The 27,910-nt window shown below is 38.7% G+C and overlaps 1 protein-coding gene and 1 long non-coding RNA gene across 4 annotated transcripts in view; one reads left to right on the top strand and one right to left on the bottom strand.

The window, feature by feature from the left end:
* LOC309637379 (uncharacterized protein) overlaps positions 1-27,910 on the top strand; it is a 194,223-nt gene that overhangs the window by 49,363 nt on the left and 116,950 nt on the right. The window lies entirely within an intron of this gene.
* LOC309637388 overlaps positions 40-27,910 on the bottom strand; it is a 36,389-nt gene continuing 8,518 nt past the window's right edge. Inside the window, exon 2 of the long non-coding RNA XR_014250511.1 lies at positions 40-27,876. This is a non-coding gene — a long non-coding RNA (uncharacterized lncRNA). The remainder of the gene's footprint in view (positions 27,877-27,910) is intronic.

Raw genomic sequence — 27,910 nt, 5'->3', positions numbered from 1 at the left:
GCTTTGCAAATAAGATCATCTATACCATTTTTCTAGATTCCACATATATGCGTTAATATACAATATTTGTTTTTCTCTTTCTGACTTACTTCACTCTGTATGACACTCTCTAGGTCCATCCATGTCTCTACAAATGACCCAATTCCGTTCCTTCTTATGGCTGAGTAATATTCCATTGTATATGACTAATGAGAACATACTGTATAGCACAGGGAACTCTACTTAGTGCACTGTGGTGACCTAAATGGGAAGGAAATCCAAAAAAGAGGGGATATATGTATATGTATAGCTGATTCATTTTGCTGTACAGTAGAAACTAACACAACATTGTAAAGCAACTATATTCCAATAACAATTTAAAAAATAAACAACAACAAAAACAAAATCAGTGGCAGTGCCAGTGAGAAGAGAAATAAAGAATGAAAGAGTAAGGCAAGATGTGAAAGAAAAGGAATGCAAGAGGGATCCTGTAAGAATAACAGGGAGAACATTTGGGGAAAAAAAGTGTGATGAGGGGGGACTTATATGGTTATGGTAATTATTTGTTTGGATGTAAGTTACTAGAGTATAAATCTTTGGTGGAGAAAGGCTAGGTCTCTTTCATCTTTCAGTTCCATTAGCACCATTCACAATTCAACGGCTCTGAATAAATAATAAATGAATAAATGATGATTTAAGAAACAAATAAATGAAACAGACACAGAATACCAGTACTATAAGATGCTTGACTTGAAATAAAAAATTACAGAAGCTGGCTTAGCTCTGGGGCAAATCCAAAGTAAGGTGAATTGAACTCAATTTCCCTTCTGTGTCTGCTCCTTTGAGATGCCTAAATGTGGAGATGGTCCAGTTGAGAATCTACATGTTGCTGAATTGCAAATAACTTGTACAAAGACCAACACATTTTCTACTTTGGCCTACTTTTGAAATCTGCACTCCTCAAAAAAAAAAAGATTAAAAAGCTTGCTAGAAAAATGAGCTAATCCTAGAGTTGCACTAGGAGGTAAGAGGCCGTGTTAAGGTTCAGACAAAGTCACTGAGGGAGTCCATGTGTTTCCTGCAGAGAACTGAACCAGGAGGAGGCAAGCAGAAGGTCAGCAATTGTATAATCAAGGCCAGAAGCAGAGGTCATTGGATTCTGTTATGCTTTCCCAAGTCACACCTTAAGCATTTGTACTCTCAAATGATAATATTAAGAATGAAATTATATTGAGGGCTTATTGCAGGCCATATGCTCTCAGCTTGGCATGCATATCACCATCATATGAAAAAAGTAATGTTGTTATCCCACTTTATAGTCAACAAGAGCTACAGAGGTTGACAACTTACCCAAGGGCACACAATTGGTAAAGGTTGAGGTAGAGTTTGTATTCTTTTGGTCTGATTCCAGAGCCTGTGTAAAGTAACTCACTGCATGTGGTCTCAGACCCCAACAGTGAGCTCAGATCTCAGATAGCCTTGGGGGGAATTTTTGATCATTTCAATGTCATTGCTTTAAACCAGTTCTTCTCACATGTTGTTGTGCATATGAATTATTTGGGGATGTTTAAATGCAGATTGTATTCAGTGGGTCAAGAGCTGGGCCCAAGAATCTGCATCCTAACAGGCTCCCTGGTGATGCAGATGCTTCTGACACAGGCCCACACTCTGAGAAAGTAGCAAGGCTCTAAAGGACAGTCAATTCCATTAAATTGAGCTGCAGTCCAGCAGGTCGCATCCACATCTACTTGCTTTGATTGACTGGACACTTCCAGCTGCTGTGTATTACCTTTCGGGGGTCAGCTCACTTAATTAATAAACTGCATAAGCTGTTTCATCAAGTTGCCCGCAGTGGATGGAATTACAGAAAAGAATCTTTCTCTCTCCCTGATTTCTTTCATGCTCTGGAGCAGGCTGTGAAATAGGTAATTTATGCCAGCGGTTACAGATTACACGTTTATTTAGCTAACTGAGTGCAATAATAAGACCCCACAGGAGGTGAAACTGGTTCCCAAGTCTGTGAAATGCTGAAAATCTCTGCCCAAATGTAGCAATTATGCAGGTTTCAGTGGCCTCCTTATGCAACCCCAGGTAGAAAGGCAATCAGTCCTCATATTAAATGTGAATCTGGCTAGTGACCTATTGGTGTCCTCATCAAAGGCTTTCTAGTTCTTATAGATTTTATTTCTGGGCACACAGGGGAAAAGCTGACCTGTGTAATTAATTCGGTCAACTACGCATGTCGGGGAGGCTGTAGCGGCCCTGATTACCTCCTTCCCCTGCGTGGGACTCAGGATGAAAGAGACTGTCTTCTCCTTGGCTGTTTTGGCTGCTGCTGCCCTAAATGCCTTCTCTGGTAATCCCTAACAGCATTTATTTTGTACTGATGGTGGGGCAGGGGGGTGGGCGAAACTATGAGAGTGTTAGCTGCTCCCTTGGACATTTTGTCTGTATTTCTCCAGGCAAAGCTCTCTCGGGGTGACACCCCTGGACAGATAGTGCCTGTAATTCCTTTACTCTCAAAATAAGTGGGACAGAACAATAACAAAGCCTATCTCTAGAGTGGAGACAAGAAATGGGGCATTTTTGGCTTCTCTGTTAGCCTTGTAAAATTTGGGACAGTTAACCTTTATGAAGAACACAAAGTTAGACGCAGACTTTTTGATGGACCTGTGCAAGGGAGGGACTCTGAAGCTTAAATGTCATCAGCTTTCTGGTCAGTCCACCTCTGCCTGTACTCTTCCTCTTTGATTTATCTTTGGTTTCAAGGCCTTGTTTTTTCATTACCCTTCTGCCGCTTACTGTGTCACCTGAATATACTTTCTTTGCTTGTCTTGTCACCTCATGATTCCTCGTCTCTCCTGGTGGCTCTTCAGGCCATCAGCATCTGTATTGCCCAGAATGACTTTCTGAGGTTTTTGACGGCTCCAGGGACATTGAAAAAACTGAATTGTTTCAGGCTTCGTTACCTCTTTCATTCACTCAGTCTTCTGTTAAGTTTTTGTTTTTGCTTTCCTTTTTCCCCCCACAAGCCTAGAAATCAAGGGAAAATTTTATTTACTTCTAAAAATGGATTTAGTGGAGCAATCTTTAATTTGGTAGCTTCATTTTTTCCCACATTTCATCTTGGATCCAGCCAGGCGTGTCCTGCCATCTTCTGCTTTTTTTTTTTTTTTCCAATTAACTAACCCATTATGTGATCAACAGTATGGAAAGGTACTATCCCAAGCACTTTATGTGTAATATCTCATTTGTTTTTTTTTTTTAATATCAGATTCAGAGAACTGTTACTGGTCCTGATCTCCTTATACACGTTCCCTTGTGGACCTGAATGAGAGTTTCTTGGTGTATTTTCAGGAATGGAATTGTGTCCTAGAGTTTGAGAATCCTCAGTTCCATACTAACAGTGCCAGATTCTTCTCCCCCTGGGATTGCTGTCTGTACATCCCTGCTTAACGAGTACCTGTTTCACCTACACCCTACTCACGTGACTGACCTTCCTACTTTCTTGCCCCTGCCCCATCTAGTGATTGTTCTAATCTTAAATCAGAACATCTTCACCAGGATAGCTTATCAAAGGGGCAGTGAGGGGCGTGCCCCTCTGCTGGTTTCCTTGGTAACCAGTGAGCCAACAAGATGTCAATTTCCTCTAACTGGTAACCTTCCTCTCCCCCGGTAACGAAGACTACTGCCATGTCCTGCCACACAAGGTGGGGTGTCGCTCTAGGACCTTGCTTTAGACACTTAAGATCACCCATCCATTGAACCATTGATGTCTCTGTTGCTGACTCTTCCGTCTTGAAGCTGGCCAAGCACAGGACTTGCAGGCCTGTGGGGTGCAGCCCAACATGGTGGCCGTTTATATTCCCACTAGGAGTGTAAGAGGTATTGCACTTCCTTACATCCCTGATAGTATTTAATATCATTTCAGTTGTCTAATTTTTGTTGATCTGTAAGGGTATACATTGGTATCTCTCTTTTTATATGTTATTCTACTGCTTTCACTTTTCAGTCCTTTTTAACTTCTTGTTGAAATATAATAAACATAAGAAAAAGATAAATATCCTAAGTGTACAGCTAAATAAATTTTTAGAACAGAACACACCCGTGTAACTAACCTGGAACAACAAAGTCTCATTTTTGCTTTAATCCACATTTCTCTGATTACTGCTAACATTGAATTTCCTTATACTCATTTGCCATTTGGAGTCTTCTTATTTCATATCCCTAGTCCATTTTCTGTTGAATTCCTTCTTTTTCTTTTTCTGCTCTGCAAGGTGCTCTTTTACATTCCGGAAATTAGTTACTTGTTTTACATGATACAAATGTCTCCTGCTGGTCTGCCTTGTATCTTTAGGTATTTTTAATGTGTAAGGGCTGTAGTAGATGGGGAATGGGAGATATTTGTGTTTCAAAAACTAGTGTGCACCCATAAAAAGCCAGGGGCCTGATCTTTAAAGCAAAAACTTTTCCACCCCATCATAATACAAATAGTGCAGGCTCCAAGCAGCAGAAAAATTATATAGGGACTTATTTGGTCATAAAGGTAAAAAAAAAAGACCATCTTTATGGACTTTTCCAGAAAAGCTATAGAGAAAAAAATTGACATAATCTTCAGCTGATCCAATGTAACACCTGTTGCTGTTCCTTTTCATGAAATAAAGTCTTCTACTTGGCGAATGTAATTGCTTTACTTTAATCCTATTGCTCTCCTATCTCTTCACTCAAGGGTCTCTGATTGACAGCTTCATGGCCACTAAATGGGTTTTCTTAGTATTAGATCCAAGTGAGTCCACTAAATTAATTGAAAGGGCTGTAGATTTTAGACCACTTGTTCCTCAGCTGTCTTAAGCTATGAGCACATCAGATAGTCTACTGGGTTTAATTTACCTTCTTTCTTGAAACCAAACTATCAATCAAATTTGTAGAGTATAGAAGGAAAATGCAGCGTTTAATTGGAAACTGAGCAAGGACAGACCTGTTGGATTCCAGAGCAACTTTGACTCTGATTCTTACAGTAAGTCACCATCCAGTGGAAAGCAGTATGTATGTCCAATGAACAGTGTCAACAGCCGAAAATTACTAGATGAGCTCTGAAGGGAGAGCTACCTTCCCCAGGCTCAAGCAGTGTCTGAAGAGTACGTGAGCATCTCTCATTCACATATGGAAGGCTGCTAGGCATAAATGCAGACAGCACCAGGGAGCTAGCAGATGCTGGAATTGCTAGGGAGTAAACACAGTTTCTGTTCTAAGGTCTCTGGAGTTCCTTGGGCTGGGCTTCCATTCCTCCCAGGGACACCCATAGAGATTGGCACACCTGCCTTCAAAAGTGCCAGCAACACAGCGCTCCAAGACGTGAAGGGAACTGAGACAATTCAATTTATTTCCAGAAGTAGTGTATTAAATATTTTTATGAATGACATGTCTGTGCTCATTATTCACATTTTCAAGTCTTTTACAAAATTTTAATTTTATATTGGAGTATAGTTGATTTAACAATGTGTTAGTTTCAGGTGTACAGCAAAGTGATTCAATTATACATATATATGTATCTATTTTTCAAATTCTTTTTCCATTTAGGTTATTACAGAATATTGAGCAGAGTACCCTGTGCTATACAGTAGGTCCTTGTTGGTTATCTATTTTAAATATAGTAGTGTGTATATTATATTTTCAAGTCTTGAAAAAAACTAAACATTTTATTTTGAGTTGGATAATTCCAGTATCTATAATTTTTAGGCTCTCATTGTGATGTCTGTTGTTTCTGATGACTGTCTTATGTGCCTTGTTTGTATTTTGTTATTCCCCCTGCCCCATGAGCTGCTACTATATGCCTGAGGATTTTTTGAGGCCTGGAGTCATGTGGATTTTTCAATAGAGAACTTTTATCTGCTCCTACAAGGTGCCTTGAGGGACTACTCCTCAAAAATGACTATAAATTAAATACCTGTTTTAATTACTTTTGGTTTACTCAGGGAGTTCATTTGAGTTTCCTCTTCTCTAAAGTACCTGCTTAAGTTATTTATCCACTTTTGTATTGGATTTCTTGTGTCTTTCACATGGAGATTCAACTATTTTAGATAAGAATACTATTTTTGTTGAATATGGCACAACTACTTTTTCTCAGTATGTGACATGTCTTCATTTCCTTTACAGTAGTTTTTCAGAGATGGAGGTTATTCATTTTAATAGTCAAATTTGAGTATTTCTCTATTTTGTTTAAGGACTGCTTCTTTACTGTTATGTGATAAGTATAATTCATATTTTAAAAAATGTTTTATAGTTTTGCCCTGCACATTTAAGCAGTTTATTCACAAAATTTTTTGTAAAATGTAGGAATTACAATTCCATTTTCTCCACATATATAACTAATGTATATAGCACTGTTCATTGAGTAATCCATCCTTTCCCCAATTATCTGCAATACCAGAGTTGACAAGTGCTGTTTCTGTATTGGCATCAGTTTGTTCCTGGAATTTTACTCTGTTCCATTGGTCCGTTTGTTTGTCACTAAGTCAAAATCATGCCGTTTTTATCAATAGCCTTTAAAACTACTCTAACTTGTTAATAAATCTTTGTCCTGTACCCTACCTGGTCATTTGCCTTCAGTATTGTGCTTTTTTTGGACTTCAGCTTTCCCATAAATTTTAGACTCAAATTGTCAAGTTCTGTTAGTCATCTCTTGACTTTTCTATTGAACTAGATTAAATTTTAGTTGATTGTGAGAGCACTGATGTCTCTACTTCGTCTTCCAATCCATGAGCATAGTATGTTGCTCCTTTTATTTAGATCTTTACTGTTTTTCAAAAACATATAATTTTATCTCACAAAGCACTATGCACCTTGTGTTTTATGCATAGATATCTTCATATCTTGCCTGATATTTGAAACATGTTTCTTTTCTGATAATTAAAATACAACCTCATTTCTTTGCTTCTCACTTGTCAACTTGTTGATAGCTTTGATTTCATTATACCTGATTAAAGATTCATGGGATTTTAGTCTCTAATGCTTTGATGTATTTTTTTCCCCAAAGAGTCAGGCATTTTTCTACAAAATAGTTTAACAATTAGGCATACCGCTATGATAATGTACATAACCAAGGAATAAAAAGGTGGTTGTTTGAACATTAGGACAGCAGGGCCCTATAGTATAACTAACTTGAACACCCCTCCTTCAATGATGTTAAAACATCAGTCATTATAGGACAACCTCTAGTTAAAAAATTAGGAGGGGAGAGGGATAAATTGGGAGATTGGGATTGACATAAACACACTACTATTTATAAAATAGATAAATAATAAGGACCTACTATATAGCACAGGGAACTATACTCAATACTTTGTAATGACCTATATGGGAAAAGAATCTGAAAAAGAGTGGATATATGTATATGTATAACTGATTCACTTTGCTGTACAGCAGAAACTAACACAACATTGTAAATCAACTATAAGTAAATTAACTATAAGTAAATCAACTCCAATAAAAATTTAAAAAAATAATTAGGAGAAGCCTGGGTATGAGACTTTTAACTGAAAAAATTCTAAACCCAGAATGAAGGCAAATACCCAAAAGGCTAAGCATCATTCTATCTTAGGCTGCTGACTCCATCACATCACCTATAGGTTACCTATGCAGTAACAGAGTCACGTTGTAGTGTTGCCTACTTTTCATTCAGTTCTGTGTAGTTGTTGCCTCCGGCCCCCAGGATGCAGAACCAGGCCATTGTGCAGTTTCTTCTAGCAGTTTCCAAAATTCAGCATTCAGAAATTTAAAGGAGAGAATGCAGAGCTCTTGGTGTTGCGGCACACATTTCTTCATTTTTGTTTTAAAATACAAAATAAAATTGAACAGTGCACCAGGTATTCTACAGTGTGCCTTTGCCTACTTTTCCATCATATTTTCCTTTCCTGTCTCTAGCCCTTGATCCTTCCACGTACCCAGGCATTCATGAATACTATTCTTCTGGCTCAGCAGTTTCTGTTTGTCTCCAAATTTGTCTCTTTGTTCTCAGCTGACTCTCTCTTCTCCCTCCTTCCTGAAATAGCTACATTTGATCTTATATTATTGAAATTTATGGCTAAAACATCTAAGTCCATTTGCTGTTGTGGGTCCTTCTCAGCAAGAGCTGAAAAATAAAACTTTAAATGGGGAGTGAAAATATGATTATGTATGATTTGCTTAAACTAAAGGTGTCTCCTCTAGGAATCCTGAGGAGATGTACCACTTCTCTGAGACTGAATCTTGCTCAAAAATGAAGCTCAATTTATTTCTTCTAGCCCTGGCTTTTCTAATGCTAAGTTGAGTACTAGAGGGCTAATAATAACAACAGATCAAAAACCTAAAACCAATCTAAAAGTTTCTGCTGCAGAAATTCAAAGCAGAGGAAAAGTAGTACAAGGATGTTCAGCAAATATTCAGTCTCTTAGGGAATTAAAGGAAATATTATTTCCAAGGACAGCTTAACTTTAGGTTGAAAAATTTAAACTTATTTTAGTAGCTTCAGTTCATCTTAGAACATCAATTTTTCCCCTTCTTTTTGTAGCATCAACATAGCTCAGCAACTTTGGGGGAAAAATCTAAACCAGAAGTAATTATTTTTTTTCTCTTTCTACTTTACAAATACAGTGTGAACTTAGACTGTGATTTTTGGAAGTCAGTTGTTCTGACTCAATTTTATACGAATGGTCCCTCTTTTAATGTTGTATTTCTGTCCTTATTTTCAACAAGTATTTACTGAGTGCCTCTTCTGAATCAGACACTTTTGTAGGGGCCAGCATAGAGAAAAAAAATTCAGACATATTGTCCTACTCTTAAGAGGATGCAGTCTAATAGAGGAAGAACCAATCAACTTTTAGTCCTTATGTATTCAGAATTTGGTTTGTGAGGGAAAATCGTTTCTTGGCCTTATAAAAAAATAACCAACTTGTGAGACAGTAAACTCAGCATGCGCCTAAAATTATTTTAAATGTTCTTCAGTAAATAAACCTAGCTAGCCACAAGTCTTGGTTCTGAAGATACAGTGGAGATTCAGTCATGGTCCCAGAGTCAACTGGAAAGGTGAATATCTGAACAGACTATTGTAATACCATTTGATGAAGGGAATCCTCACCAGCTTAGGATGGACCAAACAGGATTTCACAGAGTAGGTATCATTTGAACTGAGAGAATGAAATTGTATAGTGAGCTCAGTAAAGGAAAGATTTTCCATGTGAACATTTCATGGGGAAGGGAAGGAGGGAGGCTGATAAGACCACAGGGGCCAGCCCCAGATTTTCTGAGGAATTATATTAGATTCTACTGAATGATAGAAAGTGAATGTCTAGAGTAAGGATTTTTATAAGAGTATGTTTCTCTCCATAGATAAATATATCAAACAGCACTTGACTCACAGAAATAGACCGGAACATTGTCTCCAGTGAAGGAGAAACTGACTTCTAAATCGCTTTTAATGTCAAATAACGTTTTGTAGCTGTCTGCTGGTGTGCATGAACTGTCAACTCTCATTCATGTTTCCCTGCTCCTTGGGGTCTCTCTGTTTAGATACTGTGATCCTACAACCAGTAGGTTACTCCCAAGGAGGATGAAGATCATGTGCCAACTGGAGACTGTATGAGTCCCTTTGCTGTCACCTTCCTGTTCATTTTATTTAAATAAATAAAGCTTCCTAGTCTAAGGAAGAAAGCTTTGAACACTCCAAGTCCCCTGAGAGACTAAAAATGGCACTGAAATTGCTTTTGTGTGGAGATAATAAATAAAACTGCCACAGTCACAGGAGGTTGCCTGGTGAGCTATGCAGGGACTCAGCTGTCCCCAGCACCCCCCTTTATAAATTACCTGGAAAAGGAAATGAGAGAGAGAGAGAGACAAGAAAGGCTAAGGAATCAGAAAGTAAGGAGCAAAAACAGAGAGGCTTAGAAGATACTTTGCAAAATTACACCTGGGGGAAGAGTCACACAGATTTAGTACGGATGAATTGACAAGACGAAACAGAACCAATTCATAGCAAGCCTTTTACAGCCTAAGTTCACTTTTTTTCCCCACTGAATATCAGCATGGTTTTGCACAATATTCAAGAATGACAAGCATCAGTGTATTTATCAAGCAAAAACTCAGCATTTCAAAATAATTAATCATTCAATACAAATTATCTGCTTATATAACAGGCACTGTAGATGAACAAGGCAAGTCCTGTACTTCAGTAGGCTTATAGCTGAATAGAAAGTAAGAGAGACACTCACTCATCCACTCACGTAACATTTATTACACCTAGAGACTCTTTTTAAGAAGGGAGGATGTATTAAGGAATATAAAAACAATAGGTTTTCTGCCTATAAGGGATTACATTCTGAGAACAAAGAAAGAGAAAAGATAAACATATAACCAAGCAAGAACCTGCATAATGTGGTTGCAGATAGTGGCAAATGCTAGCAGAAATTAAAAAACAGAATGATTGGGTAGATACACGGGAGGTTACTTGAGACTAAGTGGTCAGGAAAGTTCCTCTGAGAAGACAATTGGGTTTTGACTTGAAAGATTGGAAAGAATCACGTCTACAAAGTTCTAGGGAAAGAGTGTCTAAGGAAGTCAGAATTGCTAGTATCCGAAGAGTAAACTAGCTTCACATGTTTGCAGGACAGAGCGAGGCTGTGGAAGTTAGAGTTTAGAGAATAAAGAGAGTTTCATGAGAATTTCAGGGAAGTAACCAGAGATTTGTTCATGTAGAGTATGGGTATCTGTTGAGAATTTATTTTTTTCAAGCTCTATTGAGACATAATTGACATATAACATTGTGTAAATTTAAGTTGTATGATGTGATGATTTGATACCACAATATGGTTAATTAACACATCTTCACCTCACATAATTATCTTCTTCTTGTCGTTATGGTGAGAACATTAGAACTCTACTCTCATAGCAACTTTCAAGTGTACGCTACAGTATTGTTAACTGTAGTCACCAGGCTGTACCTTGCATCCCCGCAACTTACCCATCTTATAATTGAAAATTTATACCCTTTGACTAACATTCCCCCTACCTCTGTTTACCCTACCTCTCAGCCCCTGGCAGCCACTATTCTACTCTGGGTTTGATGTTTTTATATTCCACACAGAATTCAGTGAAATTGAAAACAGGAAAACAGTAGAGAAAATTAATAAAACAAAAAGCTGTCTCTTCAAAAACAATAAAATCGAGAAACCTCTAGCACGACTGACAAAAAGAGCAAAAGACACAAATCACCGATATCAGGAATAAAACAGGTGGCATTGCAACAGATCCTGAAGTTATCAAAGATAATAAGTGAATACTACAAACTATTTTATGTTCCTAAATGTTATGACTTAGAAGAAATGGACCAATTCTTTAAAAACTACAAACTACCAAAAGTCAACCAAATGAAATAGATATCCCAAATTATTCTGTAACTGTTAAAGAAATTGACTTTTCACTTAAAAATCTCCCCAAAACAAAATATCCAGGCCCAAGAGGGTGTGGAGAAAAGGGAACACTCTTGCACTGTTGGATGTAAATTGATACAGCCACTATGGAGAACAGTTTGGAGGTTCCTTGAAAAACTAAAAATAGAGCTACCATATGACCCAGCAATCCCACTACTGGGCATATACCCTGAGAAAACCATAATTCAAAAGGACACGTGTACCCCAATGTTCATTGCAGCACTATTTACAATAGCCAGGTCATGGAAGCAACCTAAATGCCCATCGACAGATGAATGGATAAAGAAGATGTGGCACATATATACAATGGAATATTACTCAGCCATAAAAAGGAATGAAACTGGGTTATTTGTAGAGATGTGGATGGACCAGAGTCTGTCATACAGAGTGAAGTAAGCCAGAAAGAGAAAAACAAGTATCGTATATTAACGCATATGTGTGGAATCTAGAAAAATGGTACAGATTAACCTATTTGTAGGGCAGGAATAGAGATGTAGATGTAGAGAACGGACATGTGGACACAGGGGGGAAGGGGAGGGTGGGACGAATTGGGAGATTAGGTTTGACATAAATACACTACCACATGTAAAATAGATAGCTAGTGGGAACCTGCTGTATAGTGCAGGGAGCTCAGCTCGGTGCTCTGCGACGACCTAGATGGGTGGGTTGGGTGGGGTGGGGTGGGAAGCGGGGGGTGGGAGGGAGGTCCAAGAGGGAGGGCATATATGTATACATACAGCTGATTCACTTCACTGTACAGGAGAAACTAACACAACGTTGTAAAGCAATTTTACTCCAATTAAAAAAAAAAAAATCCAGGCCCAGACTGTTTCATTGGAGAATTTTACCAAACATTTAAAGATGAATTAACACTAATTCTACACAATTACTTCCAGAAAATGGAAGAGGATGGAGCACTTCCTAACTGATTTTATGATACCAAAATTTTCCTGATATCAAAATCGTAGCATAAAAAAGTAAACTACAGATGAATATCTCTAATGACCTTAGATGTACAAATCCTCAAAAAAATTAGCAAATTAAATCCAACAATATGTAAAAAACATATATCAGGACCAAGTAGGACTTAATGCCAGATATGCAAGGCTGGCATACCATTCAAAACTCATTTAGGGATTATGGATGGGGAAGCAGGAGACGCGTGTCGGTATAAAGCAGTAGTAAAGGAGCCTCATGGTAACGGTACAGGTAGGGATCTTGTTTGCAACAGTGGTTATAGGAAACAATGCATGATAAAATTGTATAGAGCTACACACACACACACACACACACACACACACACACACACACACACGAGGGCATATATAACTGATGAACTTTGAGTAAGCTTCTGTGTATTTTATCAGGAAATTATGATTAGAATAGGACAGGCAGTGTATAAGGGAAGAATAGCAAAGATTATTCAGAAATTAAAGTCACAAAGCTTCATATAAAGAAAGCACAAGAAATCTCAACCATGGTAAAGAAAAAGAAATCCACACCTAGACGCATAGTAGAGACTGTATGCAACTAAAGAAAAAGAGAAAATCTCAGCAGCCGTTAAAAAAAATGATCATCTAAAGAGAAGACAGCTGCTTTCTCAGTAGCAAAACGGAATGTAAAAGATAAGTCAGTGATATCACAGAAGTGCTGAAAGAAACCTAAAGTTGTTCAAAGAGGACAAAATAAAGAAATGTCAGAGAAACAGAAATGAGTTTTTTACCCAAAGAATTTCATGGAAGGGATTCCAGAATAAAGGAAAATAGTCATAAATGTACTCTGCGATGCAAAAGGAATGGTGAGGCAAGGAATCCATGGGTAAATGGTAATAAGCACTGACAGTATAGAAGAATATTTTCTAAAAAATATTTATTTATTTATTTGGCTGTGCTGGGTCTTAGTTGAGGCATGCAGGATCTTTAGTTGTGGCATGCAGGATCTTTAGTTGTGGCACACGAACTCTTAGTTGTGGCATGTGGGATCTAGTTCTTTGACCAGGGATCAAACCTGGGCCCCCTGCCTTGGGAGCGCAGAGTCTTAGCCACTGGACCGCCAGGGAAGTCCCTAGAAGAATATTTTTAATGTCTAATTTACAGGGTTACAAAAATACAGAAAATATGCATTTTTAATGTCTGATTCGTAGGTAACCAAAAATAACACAAAGTAAAAAATGGAAGACAATGTTTGGAGTTAAAACTGTCTAAGGCTCTTGTTTGTTTAAGAGGAGTATAAATACACTGATTTGATTCACTTTTTAAGTTATGTATGTTAATCAAAAGTAACCATTAAAGAGATGTACAGTGAATTGAAAATTTTCAAACCAGTGAAGTGGAAAAATAATTAAAGCCCCTATATATTAAAGGAAAGAGAAAAATATGAAAAATTGAAGGCAAAAGGAAAAAAGAAAAAATGCAAATGTTGCTGTTGTCACAATAATAAAAATGCATTAAAATATCCCATTAAAAGATACAGATTGTCACATAAGGTAACAAAAAATATAGCTATATGCATGTTTGGAGATGTATATAAAACATAAGGACAAAGAAAGGGCCACAGTAAGAGAAAGAAAAAAGATGTATAGAGGTGTCAATGGGCTAAAGAATTTGGACACACCATCACAGAAAGAATGATTTAAAAAGCTGTGGAGACTTCTTTCTTCTGTTTTTTTTTTTTTTTTTGAATTTTTGAATTTTATTTTATTTATTTTTTATACAGCAGGTCTTATGAGTTATCTATTTTATACATATTTGTGTATATATGTCAATCCCAGTCTCCCAATTCATCACACCACCACCACCACCCCCTCCCCTTTCCCTCCTTGGTGTCCATATATTTATTCTCTACATCTGTGTCTCAGTTTCTGCCCTGCAAACCGGGACTTCTTTCTTCTGGCACGATGGAGTGAGAAGGTTGAAAAGTCACTTCCCCAGAAGGCATCTAAAAACTTGGAAAAAATGGTCCCAAACAACCATGGTAATGCTCAGAAATTCACGTACAGGCATGCAACAAACTAATATGTGTTTATTAAAACTGCTGAACTTGAGTACGAAGAGTATGAGTATGTGGCATTCTTGCCTGGAGCTGCTTCCTTCCTCACCAAGCTCAGTCAGTATGGTTTTTCAATCACGGCAGGTGGGCTATGGAACCATAAACAGAATCCAATTTTTCTCCCTTCTAAACCCAAGAGGCTGTCAGATATACTGCCTAGCTTCTCAGTCTCTCTCTTTCTTCTGAATTCAGCAAAGCCTTTGGGAGAAAAATGAGCTTCAAATGAGAGTCCTACCCATCTGAGTTTTCATTTTTTCCTAGATCTTTTGTTCTGGTAATTCTTCACCAGCTTGTTATCAATCCAGTCACTTTTAGGCTTTGTTTCCAGTGATTCTAATTGTTCTCAGCAAGAGAGTTGGTCTAATTTGCCTAGGCTGCCATTACCAGAAGCAAAAGTCACTAATACCCCAGTTACAGTGTTCAGAGCCCCTGATCAGAGTGAAACTTGTCTATTAAATACACAAGCATGACTTTTCAAGGTCAGAGCTTTTAGGTCATCTCCATCGGAAACATCCAAATTGTGATGTTCACCATTTACTTGGGGTTCTCGTCATCTTCATGATGAGTCCCTAGGGAATTCATGAGATAGGCTGTGTGAATAATTTGGGGATCATTAAGCTCAAAATAGTCATCGGAATGTCCATTATCAGTAGGCGCCACTAGAGTAACCAGAAAGGGCAAGATGAGGGACTTTCAGCTTTGGAGGCCATTTAAGGGGAAAATTTTAAAGGATGGTGAGAGAAGTGGCTTTGATAAGCTTCAAAGAGGCACTTGAAAGAAATGGGAAACATGCTGACTGGGTGGGTGAGTAGAGGTCTCATGGTCATGAGGGCAGCAGTAAGAAATTCAGGAATATGTAACCCCAGCAGAGAGACCCAAGTAAAGGAGCACAGGGGTCCAGGTAAATGCATAGAATTTGTTTGCTCCATTTATTTTTTGCTCTCTATCGGCTGGTGGTCAAACACTGACCCTTTTGTAATGGCACCTCTAGATGTTTTACACTATTTTAATGTAGTCTTTAGTCTCAGAATGTGTTGCCATGAGAACCTGAATTCAGACAGACTTTTTTTTTTAACAATGGGATGAAAGCGTTTTCCATTCAGGACATGTGATAAAGCCCTCAAAATCCCCCCACGGTGAAGTTCCAACCCATGATTCATTTAGTTTGAAAATAGTAGCAAAGATATTACAGATATAGAGAGACCAGACATAACCGTGTGCCATCACACCTCCATTATCAAGCTTCACTCTGCCTCCCTGATACTTGTTCAGTCCTATCCATTCAACTGCACCTTAAAAACCTTAGAAGCAACCAAAAAGGCAAATTGTTTAGAAAAAATGAAGAGAATTCTAATCATATTCTCAAACTCACACCACCTGAAAATGCGTTTTTCTGTAGACTTAGAATGCTACCTTTAAAAAGCCAACCTCAGGTAAACCGTAGTACTGACCGTGGCTTTCAGGACCTTCAGAGCCTGGGTCCGCAGGTGGGCATCCAAACCGGCTGTGGTCACCACTAGCCCTCAAGGCACCTTTGTGAGAATTTGAAATCACACTCTCTCCCTTTGTGGAAACACAGCTGCACTGACGTGTGGCTTGGGTTAGTGGACAGTGGATGTGTGTGAATTAGAAAAAGGACCTATGGACTGATGCTTGGCAAGGGAATTTGGACTAGATTTCAGCTGCTACTCACCCCCTCAACCAGATGTCCTTGTGAAGTGAATTACGTCTGGGATGTCCCTGGAAGCAATCTTATATAAGTTTTAGGAGTTGTGCATGTCACTCCCCTGGCACATGGCTCTGGCAAAGTCATTTATCTTTGTTGTTATAAAGCCTCATTTTGAGGTCCAATTATGGGCTAGAAGATTACATTTCAGAAGGATTCATAATTTTTGCTATAAATAGTGGAATTTTAAACATGAATTTCAACACAGTAGTGTTGGGATGTTTACTATTAATACAACTACTACTATGAGTTCTAAAAATAATAGCTAACTTTTATTTATTTATTTGTTATTTATTGTAATAATCCCTCAAGCCAGAGTGGAAAGCACATAATGCATGGACGCTATAGGCAAAATATGAGAACTTAACAATATCTGTTTTTCCTACTTGAAATAGTCTGGACCAAAGACCTTGCCCGTATATAATATGTTTTCAGTAATTGTTGCTGTGTGAAGGAAGGAAGGAAGGAGTGACAGAGCAGGACAAGTATCTCTGCCACATAGCCATCAAAATAACTCACTGTCTCTGATGGAATAGCAAAAATCAGAGTTGCTTTGAAATTGGGCAAATCTGGATTTGAATTCTGTATCCAGGATTTATGAACCAGATGGCTTCAGGGAAGTCATCAGTCTTGCTAAACTTCAGTTTCTTTACTTGTAAAATTGGGAAATAATCCACCCCCTACAAGGTTCATTGGATATATGGTAGCTTTTATTTTTAGCTTTTTAAAAAAAATAAACAGGATCTCCCCTCTCTTTACCTGTGGGGCAAACATCCACCTAACATTGAAGGCCAAAAATCTAGGATTTGTTCTTATGCTTCTTTCCTTGCCAACCCCCTCATACTCAAATCAGCCCCTCAAAATGCTACACGGCCAACGCAGTCATCTTCCTGAATTCTGTCCTGACCAATTTACACTTTTGTCTGCATCTTCAAGCTGCCCGTCCCCCATCCATTTCCTACAAAGCAAATCGCAAACTTTTAAAATAGCATTCAAGGCCATTTATTGTAAATCCGGTCTTGCCTGTTCCTTTAGACTAATTTTTTGCCTTTCTCCCATTCCTGCACCACCTTTAAGCCAGGAGACTTTTGTCCAGCTTAAAATTCTGTAGGCTTCATTATTGAAACAATGGCTGTATTAAATGAGCTTTTTAAAACTACTTGTGCCTGCCTCTCTCATCCCCAAGAGGCTTTGTGATAATCCCTGGATGTGTCTTGCATCACTCCAGTTGATTGAGATTCACCGGGTTTTGATTTTCCAGCATGCTTTCCCCATGTGTGGAATTTCTCCCATCTGCTTCATTAAAAGCAAAAAACTGATCCAACATGCATGCACCTAAAGTCACAGGTTTCAAATTTATTTTAGCTCTTCAGTAAGGAGGGTTTCTCCATATCTCTCTCTCAGAGAGATTAGGGGAAAATGGAAATATTGTTGCTTCTCTTTATCAGGAGGATGGTGAAAGTCATCATTAGTTGGCCTTATAAAAAGTAATGAAGCTGGAACACCATACTTTTTTTTTTTTTTTTTTTTGCCTCTAATTCATTGTCTGTCTTTCGTTTGCCCTCAGAAGCAATAATCCCAATGGAAAAAAATTTTCTCTTTGATCTGTCTTGACAAATCAGTTTGAGGTTTCTAAAACAGAGACGTGGATATGGATGAGAGAAGAGTCAAGTCTTAAAGCGATATTTGATTTTTATCACCAAGGCTACAACAGTTAAGACTATCCTGCCTGTCTTTTACAAGCTCTTAAATAGACAAATATCTTCTTTGGACAACTTTATTTTACTTATAACCCAGCCACCAGTAGTAGGAAGAGGACGGGAAGGAAGAGGAGGAGGGAGAGGAGGAGGTGGGGGAGGGGGAAGAGGAAGTGGGAGGAGAAAGGGGGAGGGGAGGAAAGGGGGAGGTGGAGAAAAGCAGAGGAAGAAGAAGAAAGAATATAAAGTAAGCCATTTACACTTGGAGAACTTGTTTTTGTAAGATGCCCAGGTTGATTTTTCTGCCAGAAAATGCCATCTGGGAATTGTTATCCATTTTAGCAAAAGGACATGGAGGATACAGTAGCACTACAAGAATGCGAACAGCATACAAATCCCACTGCTTTCTTCTATGGGAATTTTCCGTGAAAACTGTGTGAAAAGTGGATGAGGAACGCTCACTATTTTTAACTTAGGAAATTACTACTGTTTTGATTCTAAGAACATCTTCTTCAAGATGAACAAATTCACTGTAGTTTAGAAGAAATAACATGCAAAGAAAGAGATAAAGGGCTTGTTTACCTGATTCTTAATGATCGAGATTGCCTAATCGGTTTATTCAGGTTTACTCAGCGTATTGAATGGTAGCTAACTTACCGAAAGAGAAAAGCAAAAAGTCTGATTTAATTTCATCATCCATTCAAAAGGGGACAGTCCACTAATCTGAAAGAAAAAATATATATATTTTCACAATTTAAGAGGAATTTTCTAACTAAACTCTATTTAAGAGTCTCAAGTTCTGTTGTTCTCTTAGATCATCTCTACTTCCAACAACTTGTTCTAGACTGCAGAGTGAGAAGACGGTGCTTGAGGGCAGGTCCCGGAAACCCCCATGTATTAGGAGACCCGGACAGGGAGAAGGGATTCCTTGATCACCTCTCAAAAGGAAAAACTTCTCATGTTGGGATGAGATCTTTACTTAGCCAGTGGAGTTGAGGGCATGAACAGAAATTGTGAAGTAGCCAGTCACTATGTAAAACTAAAATTTTGAGTTTTAAAACGAAAAGGCAGTTTAGCTTTTTAGAAATGCAAAGCTAAGCAGTGCCGAGGAATGAAGAAGCAAGGAAGGTTGGGTGGCAGCAGCCTTGAGAAGGTCCTGTGGCAGTGACAGTCGGAGGCTTCTACCTTGTCCTCTGTCAGTTCTCAAAGATCTATATGAAGATTGTGTTTGCGCTTTGGCTTTGCAGAAACCCATGGAGGTTTTTCCCTTCCTCTTGGGAAACAAGGTTTTTCTGGCTGGAGTATTTTGGCAAGGATGAAAGATGGGTCCCTCGGCTCCAAGTCCTGTGAGAAATAATAACTTTTACTCCAACAAAGCCTTTGTTACCTTGTTTCTCTGACTCAACTTGATTCCAGTGTGAAAATTCATGAGGAGTCACTCCCTCCCTGATTCCACAGGGGGTGTCCCAGAAATCTCTACCTTAATCATGAGAGCTTCACTAACCAATGAGCTTAAAAATATCCCCTCAAATAAGCCAGTCCCAGGGTCCAAAGTGAAGGGAACTGTTTCCCCCAGAAGCCAACTTCCCTTGGGTACACTCTTAGCTTCTGATTCTAATCCAGGAGAATGTTTGAGAATAATTGATGGAAGATATAGAAAAATTCTTAAACATGCTAATGTAAACAGATGCATTTACCTCACTTCCTCTTAAGCTCCAGTAAGATGGAAGTAAAGGAATAAAAATGTGGATAGGTAAAGGAAAAAGAAAAGTATGTGATATGAGAATTAGTGAAGATGCAACAGCTCATTTAAGATGTTAATTCAATTAATTTTGGAAGCAGGAAAGAATATGGACAAGTGAAAACTGACTTAGCAGAGCTGAAAGTGTGCAGTGGGGGAGCCTTTAAGGAACAAATTGATTCATGCCACAGAGCTCTGGAAAGGCTCAGAAACTGGAAGTTCCAACTACCTTTGAAGGTGGATTCCAAGGCTGGTGTGTTGGGTGGAGGGACAGGAAAAAGGATGGAAAATTTGTTTAAGGATCAGTTAGACCTATCACATCATTCTCCAGATCCATACAACCAGGTAACGGCCACTCCGTAACCCCAGGACATATTAGGTTTACTTTCTGGAGAAGCTGCAATTATGGATCATGTGGTCATGACATGGCTAGTGTAATAGAAATTCCCAACTGAAAACACATGAATGATGAGAACCTCTGCCCTCTTCCCCTGCTGAGGCCACCAGATTTATCCACTTCAGGCAGGAGTGGAGATGTTTCCTCAGCCCCAGAGACCATAGATACAGAGAATGACATTGGGGGAATCTTAATTAAAAAATCAGTTTAACTCCTTATCATTCTATGTTCAAAACCACCTGTCAATTTGCCTTTTGCATGGACTGTCAGTTAAAGGAAGATTTTTAGATTTTTAGTGACTCAACTGCAAATTTGAACAGACAGCCAAGAATCAGAGGAAAGCTTAAAGTGAAGCCTTTCTTTATGAATTAATGCCAGGTTATAGAAAATTAAGCAAAGCAGTAAAGCTGTAAGAATTAGCTTCAAAAACTGAAAAAAATACATAGTTTAATAATAGAATATGGATCGGATATAAAAATATTTAAATGGTTATAATGTAACCACTTAATATTAATTAAACCAAAATTTGTGGTATTACCGTAGCAGGGAGATGGAGAAGGAAATGCCTTTATAATCACTATAAGAGAAAGAAGTGGTCATTTTCTATAGTATAGAGTTTCCAGATAATGTTCACTGTTTAAAAATTCAAGAAATAGCTATAAAAACATATATGAACTGACTCATCTGTGCCTGATACATAATTCTCTGTTTTCAAGGTCATGCTAATTTTAAATTTAAATGGACCCTGATATGGGTCTCCACTCTCTTGATTATTCCACATTGACATGAAAAAATGTATTTTCTCCTAATTAAAAAATTGTAATCATAATTTATGTAGTACTTACTATGTGCCTATGTGTCTGAGTTCATACTCTCAGTTAATCCTTAGAACAACTAGTGACAAAGCTATTATTGCTACCTCATTTTACAGATAAGACCGAGCCTCAGAAAGTGTGCATAATTTCCTTTAATTGGTTTTGAGATGATGCTAGCTGGAAATATGGAAGCAATTTCCAGGAGAAATAGCAAAACAAGTTTAAAATATCTGCTTCTAAGAGTAGGAATTAAGAATGGAGAAGGAGGTGTATCAGTATTCACATGCTGTATAACAAACCACCTTATAACTTAGAGGCTTAAAAAAAACAAACATTTATCTCTTGAATCTTCAGTTTGGGAAGGGCTTGATGGGAGGAGCTCTGCTCCTTGCAGGATCAGCTGGGGTGCTTAAATGGGAGGATCTACTGCTGCAGCAAATTTGAGAAAATATTAGAAAATGGAAATATTGGGAAGCGTGGAAAATTTAGGAAAGTGCATTTATATATGTTTATTTGCATTTAAACAGCAATATTTGCTTTTCATCCAACATCTGATTATCCAAAGTAGGACTGCATGATAAGAATTGACCATGACATTCTGGGCTAATGTCAGCCTGTCCTAGACAACCCCAGCCTTGAATTCCTGTGATGTTAGAATTCACAACTATAAAAGGTTGGCAACTGTTGCGGATAAATAAAGAACACATGTGAAATTGAATATCAGAGCCAAATGCAGTGGTGTTACATGTTCACCTTTCAATGATACATCCAAACAGGTGCAAGCAGAGATGAGACTATGAACATCAATCAGCAGGAATCATAGCTGAGCCCCCAGGATCCCTGACACCAGCATGGCATACAGAGAAGATTCTGCAGCTGTCAGAATATCTGGTGCTTGAAGCTGCATTCCATGACTTTTCACTGATTGACAGGTCTTTTCCAGATGCCTTGGGATTTTATTGCCATCTGGCATTCTTCGTGTCCCTTATCTTGGGAGTGTTTTATGATGATTAACTGATTACACTCCAGAAAGGCAGCATAGAGGAGACAGGAACAAGTGGCAATCACTCTCTTTCAGTTAAAGGTAGAGAAGTAATCAAGCATTGGGAAGTTAGATGACTCATACAAGGTCACAACGTCCCAAATTCTGATACCAGATCATATGTTCATTTATTATTTCATATTATTGAACAATTGTATGTGCTGGGATCCGAACTTAGAGGAATGAATATAATGAAAGACTGCCCTTGTGGAGCTCCCAGACTTACAGAGAAAAGTATATAAATTCAAAATGTTGGAGGAGAGAGGCATGTAAAAAGCAAGTGAAAACACATGGGAGCTTGCAAGACAGGATTCAAGAAGGCAACATCTGTCTTCAGTTGTCAGACATGAGTGTGAATTTGCCCTTATGGTGGCCATGTATGTTTGTATGGGATAAGGGGAGGGGGAGAAGCGGTCTCAGATGTCTAGGAAGCATTGTGTAAAAAAGCCCAGGGGCATGACATCGTGCTTGCTCTTGTCTGAACATTCTTTGCACCAAAAAGTCGGCTGTGTGGCTGGGCAATATATGAATTATAATTTGTATTTTCTGAACCACATGGGTTAGACCAGAGTCATCGTAACATATCTAGAGAAGAAAGCATTAAATAATTATGACAATTTACTAAAAATGGTTATGTCATCTATAAAATACATGATAAACTTTTTGCTGTAAAATGTATCTTGAACAAAAGGAGAAAAATAAATAGAGAAAAATCAATGCTAAGAGGTACAGAACCGGAGGATCTAGTGATGGCCCATGTTAGGCTTCTGCTCTTTAGACAAAACTGGATGGGGAAGTCATTTGAACAGCTTAAAGTTAAAAGTAAAATTGGAGATGACCAAGTACTCCTCAATCATGGGCTCTTTTTATAAACACACCCAACTTGCTCTGGCCTAGAAACGATCAAGTCCAATCTATTCTTTGTTCTTCGCAGATTAACATCTGCACGTTCACTGCTAAATTCCTGATCTCAATAGTGTTCACCTTCCTCCACTCACCTTTGTCTTAAAATTCGTTGTAATCTAGCCAGGGGCCCACCTCTCGATTTCTGCCACAGCCCCCAACACTCATACACATTGTATCAGTGATCCATTGTCATGTAACAAACCACCCCAAACTTGGTAAAATGAAACAAAAACAATTTGTTATCTATCACAATGCTGTAGGTCAGGAATTGAGGCGGGGCTCAGGTAGGTGGTTCTTTTGTTTTCGGTGATGCTGACTGGGGTCACTCCGGTGGCTCCAATCAGCTAAGAGTTCAGATGGAACTAGAACATCCCAGTTGGACTCTCGTCATTTAGGGTCTCTTGTCAGGTGTTTTCTAATCATTCAACTCTTTAGCTTGGACTTCCTTAGACCATGGAGGCTGGGCTCTGAAAGGGAAGAAGCAGAAGCTGCCTGTCCTCTTAAAGCCCAGGTTTGGAAGTCCCAGAATGTCACTTCCACCGCGTTCAATTGATCAAAGAAAGGCAAAACTGTAGTCTCTACCCCTTGGTAATGAGCAGTGGCATTTGTTTACAAGGAAGGGAGGAACTGTTTGCAGCTATCTGGAGACTGTCCTCTAAACACATACACTCGAATGAAGCTGCTCTCAGAGATCGCAAATGGCATGCTCCCAAATATATTATAAACCTCTTTTCTCAGACAGTATCCAAGGTTATTTTTTAAATTTAATAGGTTTCCTAAGGATGCCATAACAAAACACCACAAACTGGGTGGCTTAAAACAACATAAATTTATTCTTTCATAGGTGTGAAAGCCAGAAGTCCAAAATCAGGGTGTTGGTAGAATTGGTTCTTTCTGAGGGCTCCAAGGGAGAATGGGTTCCATGCCTCTTTCTTAGCTTCTGGTGGTTGCCAGCATTCCTTGGTATTGCTTTGCTGGTAGATACATCACTCCAGTCTCTGCTTTTGTCCTCACATGGCATTTTCCCTGTGTCTCTGTGTCCAAATTCCCCTCTTCCTATAAGGATACTTGTCCTATTGGATTAGGGCCCACCCCAATGACCTCATCTTAATTTGATTACATTTGCAAAGACCCTATTTCCAAATAAGGTCACATTCTGAGGCACCGGGAGTTAGGACTTCAACATATCTTTGGGAGACATAATCAACCCATCACACGCATTACCAAGAGAAGTGGCACCAGGAATGACATCAGCAGCAACTGAAACTATTTAATACCACCTACTGCTATCATGTCCAACATTCCAAATTTTTTTTAACTTATTCTTGAGAATCTTGATAGCGGTGCCTTGTTTTACATTTCATAGCTCCTAGCTTGGTGCTAAACAAATTACAAGTACCTATTGAATCTAGTTGGTTTTGATTACATGACCTCCTGAGTTCATGGGTAACAAAGAAGAATGGGATCATCCCCATCACAGCTGCATAAATACATAAATATGCGCATACAAAGTCCTACACAGTTGAAATTGTCTGACAAAGAGCTCTAAGTTACAGAGCTCTAAGTTCAAAAGTGAATAGTTGTCTGCTCTGAATATAGCTGCTTCTCCCAGATAGGAGGTTGGCTTCAGGCTTATTTCAATATGTTGTGTTGGAGGGAAATGATTTTATGGAGACTACTGGGAAACAGACACATTGTTTCAAGCTGCACATATTTTATAATGCAAACTCTTATCTATCTTACTGGCAGATGAATAGTTTAGATTTCTAAATACCAGGCTATTCAAATGTCAAAATTGCTCAGACGAAAACAGAGTTCCTCAAGCACTAATGGTCATCGGTCATCACCATCAACTGGAGGATGTGTTAAACTGCTGATTCTATTCTAATCACCCTAGTTCTACTGTCTTTGTTCTCTCTCAAGACCATGGTTTCTAGGCATTGGAGTGGCACCCAATCAATATCTATTGAATCAATATTAATGTCATCGACAGAAATAATTGTAGTAGTAACATCATTTATTGAGAAGTTTTTCTCAGGTAATGTGCTCCGTACATGATTCATATTAATTCACTAATCATCTGTTAAGCTTTGAATAAAATTCTATTATTATCCTTGTTTTAGAGAATGAGAAAACTGTGGTTTGGCTGCAGTAAGCAATGGAGTCAGATGGGTCTGGCTTCAGCCACACACCACTGGCATTTCAACCTGCTTAGCACAATTCAGTCCAGATCTTCCTTGACTTAGGATCAACCCATTACCAGTTGAAAATACTGTTAAGTCGAAAATGCATTTACTACACCTACCCTACTGAACTGTATAGCTTAGCCTAGCCTACCTTAAACGTGCTCAGAATGCTTACGTTAGCCTAGAGTTGGGCAAAATCATCTAACACAAAACCTATCTTATAATAAAGTGTTGAATATCGCATGTAATTTATTGAATACTGTACTTAAAGTGAACAACAAAATGGTTGTATGCGTTCAGCCCATACAAATGGTCAGTGTATGGGCTGTTTACCCTTGTGATCACGTGGCTGACCATTCTTCACCATGAGTCATGAGAATTAAGGTCATTTCTTCCTTGCTTATTTCTCAGGCTGAGACACATGCATGATATTTTCTTCCCTCAAGACCTGGCTATACTCCTTGACATGGTTTCATATAATTGTCAATCTACAACTTTCTAGAACATTGTTGTTCAAAATGCAATGTTCCAACTACTGCAAATGGTCTATGGTTCCCCGATCACCTCATTCCTTTTAATGTATCTTTGTTACAGCACTCTTTCACAATGTGACCTTAATTGTTATTTGTATGAACCTCTTCTCCAACTCTGCTTGAAGTCAAAGATTGGGTCCAATTCATCACCCTTTGTTTAGTGTATACCTTGCATGTAGTAGAAACCGATATACTTTCATTGAATTCCATTTAGCAACTTCAATGTATTCTTTCCTCACCATGTTACAAGTCTTCATGCTCCTTTGTTCAGTGCAGAAAATGCCATTGATGTGGTTAACTTCTAAAGCAAGCCCCATTCTCACTATCTTATTGCCTGCAAAAAATGATTAATATATGAATATATATTAGAGGTAAGAGCTTCTCCTTCTAAAGGTTCTGAGTGGCAATATGGCAGGGAGATGAAAATGACAATTTCAGTAGGCTTGGGATTGAATCCAGGCTCTAATACTTATAAGTTGTTTGTCCTATATGCTTTCTCAGCCTGAAATGGGGCACATTGCCAAAATGGGGATAATAATGCCTATTGTAGCAGATGACAAGGATGATTAAATTAGATACTATGTATCAAGTGCTTAGCTCCATGGCTAGTATATAATTACAGCACAATAAATCATACATGTTGTTAATACTACTGCTGCTACTACTACTACTGAATGCAATTCTAAAGAGCGAATCTCAACCTGCAGTCGCTGCCTTAGTAACTGAAAGTGCATTAGAGGATGACCTGGCTCAGAAACAATGGCTGTATGCCCTTAGAAACAATCATGACAGTGCACATTTCAGATTAGCTGTGATTGAGGGACAGGGGAAGAAGAAATCATATTTTTACAAACATAGAATTACAAAGCTAGTTAACTCATGGTTCCCAAGAGCCCTAGTGTTATCTCATTTGGTTCAGGAAATGGAATTAGCTTGCCATGGCAGATTTCATTATCATTGTTCATTCTGATTTAGATTGAGAAAGGGGAGGAGGAAGGAGGAAGAAAGTGTGTGTGTGTGTGTGTGTGTGTGAGAGAGAGAGAGAGAGAGAGAGAAAGAGAGAGAAACTGTCTTGAAGCCTGCATTTTACAAATGCAGCAGCAGCTATATTGCCATGCATCTTGCTCTGTAGCAAATACACCAGGATCATTGTAGGCATCTGGTGTAAACACAGACACACACACACACACACACACACACACACACACACAGTACATCTTATTTGACACAAGGGGAAAAAACAAAAGAAGAACTCTCCAGAGCTTCAGAGACATGGACAGCTTCATCTAAGAACTCAGGGAAAAACTGAAAATTTCAATTTTTGGTGAGCAACTTATTTGTTCAGCCTCACAAAGTCCATTTTTCTTCCTGACTGATCTCATTTCCAGATAGAATCATCTCATGTCCAAATGCAATTGCCTAAATTGAATATGTGCGACTCACAGCCCTGTTTACGTAGTATTCTTTCAACTCCAGAGACCAAGATAGTGATTTTGTCATCATCACGGGTACTCAACCAACCACCGTCAAACATCCAGGACTAATTTATTCTCATTAAGAAATAAAATTACCACCTGTGCCACTGATACACATGACTAAGGAAAAGGTGCAAAACTGCAGAGAGTTGGGGGAAATGGCTCATAGGCTTTCAAAAATAATGGTTTCTGACTATTCCTTTTTACTTCTTTATCTTGCAGTGATCCCATACCCATGTCAGAGTAATTTCCCCAAAGCACAGTTCAGATCCAGTGCTACCCTGGTCAAAAGTCATCTCTAGTATTTTGACTCTCAAGAAGTGATTTGTAGAGAAGATAGTGTTTGAACTGGCTCCTGTGGTATTGGTAGGTTTCTTATAGGGTGGGGCCCTAATGGAGATAATCCAGGGGAAGCAAAACAGCATGAACAAACAGAGGAGGCAGAAGGAGTTTGGGGAAGAACAAATAACTCTTATCATTGAAGCATAAAGTTTCTCTAGCCAAAATAATACTGCAATGCTAACAGATTTACCTTTGGAGCTCCTTGATTTAGATCATATTAGATACAGGTAGATGATTGATAGGTAGATAGATAGATAGAATGAACTAGATTTAAAGAGAAAAGAGAGGAGTAGAGAGGGAAGACAGAGGGAAGGAGGAAGAGAGAGGGACAGAGAGTGGGGGAAGATATAATAAAAAGAGTAAGACATTTAAGAAGAAAACTATAGGGGCTTCCCTGGTGGTGCAGTGGTTAAGAATCCGCCTGCCAACGCAGGGGACATGGGTTCGAGCCCTGGTCCAGGAAGATCTCACGTGCCGCGGAGCAGCTAAGCCCATGTGCCACAACTACTGAGCCTGTGCTCTAGAGCCTGAGAGCCACAACTACTGAGCCCGTGCGCCAAA

The sequence above is a fragment of the Balaenoptera physalus genome (genome assembly GCF_965194825.1).
Source record: "Balaenoptera physalus genome assembly, chromosome: 11".
Classification (NCBI taxonomy): Eukaryota; Metazoa; Chordata; class Mammalia; order Artiodactyla; family Balaenopteridae; genus Balaenoptera; species Balaenoptera physalus.
Note: the sequence above shows the minus strand (reverse complement) of the source record. Positions and strands in the feature narration are given on the sequence as shown.